Source organism: Zingiber officinale, chromosome 3A, assembly GCF_018446385.1.
Source record: "Zingiber officinale cultivar Zhangliang chromosome 3A, Zo_v1.1, whole genome shotgun sequence".
Lineage (NCBI taxonomy): Eukaryota > Viridiplantae > Streptophyta > Magnoliopsida > Zingiberales > Zingiberaceae > Zingiber > Zingiber officinale.
Window position 1 is genome coordinate 22595775 of NC_055990.1, and position 1964 is coordinate 22597738.

The window sequence follows — 1964 nt, forward strand, 5'->3', positions numbered from 1 at the left end:
GTCTCTCGATATTTAACGTCGGAGCTCGACGGTCTTCTGCTCGGACGTTTATAGACGTCGTCTCGTCTCTCGATATTTAACGTCGGAGCTCGACGGTCTTCCGCTCGGACGTTTATAGACGCCGTCTCGTCTCTCGATATTTAACGTCGGAGCTCGACGGTCTTCCGCTCGGACGTTTATAGACGCCGGCTCGTCTCTCGATATTTAACGTCGGAGCTCGACGGTCTTCCGCTCGGATTATTTATAGACGCCGGCTCGTCTCTCGATATTTAACGTCGGACCTCGACGGTCTTCCGCTCGGATTATTTATAGACGCCGGCTCGTCTCTCGATATTTAACGTCGGATCTCGATGGTCTTCCGCTCGGACGTTTATAGGCGTCGGCTCGTCTCTCGATATTTAATGTCGGAGCTCGACTGTCTTCTGCTCGGATTATTTATAGACGCCGGCTCGTCTCTCGATATTTAACGTCGGAGCTCGACGGTCTTCCGCTCGGATTATTTATAGACGCCGGCTCGTCTCTCGATATTTAACGTCGGAGCTCGACGGTCTTCCCTCGGACGTTTATAGACGTCGGCTCGTCTCTCGATATTTAACGTCGCTCGATATTTAACGTCGGAGCTCGACGGTCTTCCGCTCGGACGTTTATAGACGCCGGCTCGTCTCTCGATATTTAACGTCGGAGCTCGACGGTCTTCCGCTCGGATTATTTATAGACGTCGGCTCGTCTCTCGATATTTAACGTCGGAGTTCGACGGTCTTCCGCTCGGACGTTTATAGACGCCGGCTCGTCTCTCGATATTTAACGTCGGAGCTCGACGATCTTCTGCTTGGATGTTTATATACGCCGGCTCGTCTCTCGATATTTAACGTCGGAGCTCGACGGCCTTTTTAAGGCTAACTTTAATACTGCTGCTCGGCAAACCCATTGGCCATCCTTTGAATTAATTTTGCTTCCTGCATTACAAGGACATGGGCGACTAGAATATACACAAAAGTGAGTTACATCCGTGCACCTTTCACCCAGCTCGATAAGGCTGGAGATGATTTGCGCTCCAAGGTCGGTCCAACTGTCGTCCGTCTTCATCCTCCAAGTAGTAAGCGCCCGAGCGGAGCTTTTCGATAACCTTCAAGGGGCCCGCCTAGGGCGCTTCTAGCTTGCCGACATCGCCAACCGGCTTGACTTTCTTCCAGACAAGGTCGCCGACCTGGAACGATCTGGGGATTACGCGCCTGTTGTAGTTTTGCTTCATCCGTTGACGATACGCCATCAGCCGAACGGACGCCTTGGCTCGTTCCTCGTCAACCAAATCCAGTTCCATGTTCCTCCGCTCGGCGTTGCCCTCATCGTAACACTGGATCCGGACGGACTCGACGCCGACTTCGACAGGAATCACCGCTTCGCTGCCGTATACCAGATGGAAAGGCGTGACGCCCGTTCCTTCCTTTGGAGTCGTTCGAATGGCCCATAGGACGCCCGGCACTTCATCTACCCAGCTTCCTCCCAAGTGATCGAGCCGAGCGCGCAGAACACGGAGGATTTCCCGATTGGCTACTTCGGCCTGACCGTTACTTTGGGGATAGGCCACGGACGTGAAGTGTTGCTCGATGCCATAGCTTCTGCACCAATCTTCGAGCAACTTCCCTGTGAATTGCCGCCCGTTGTCGGATATCAGTCGGCGAGGGATGCCGAACCGACAGATGATGTGCTGCCATATGAACTTTTTGACCATCTGCTCGGTGATCCTGGCTAGCGGCTCGACCTCCACCCACTTGGAAAAATAATCAACCGCCACTAGCAGAAATTTCCGCTGTCCGGTCGCCATAGGAAATGGACCAACGATATCCATTCCCCACTGATCGAATGGACATGAGACTGTTGATGCCTTCATTTCCTCTGTCGGTCGGTGGTAGAAGTTATGGTACTTCTGGCACGAAAGGCACGTCGACACGGTCCGAGCGGCG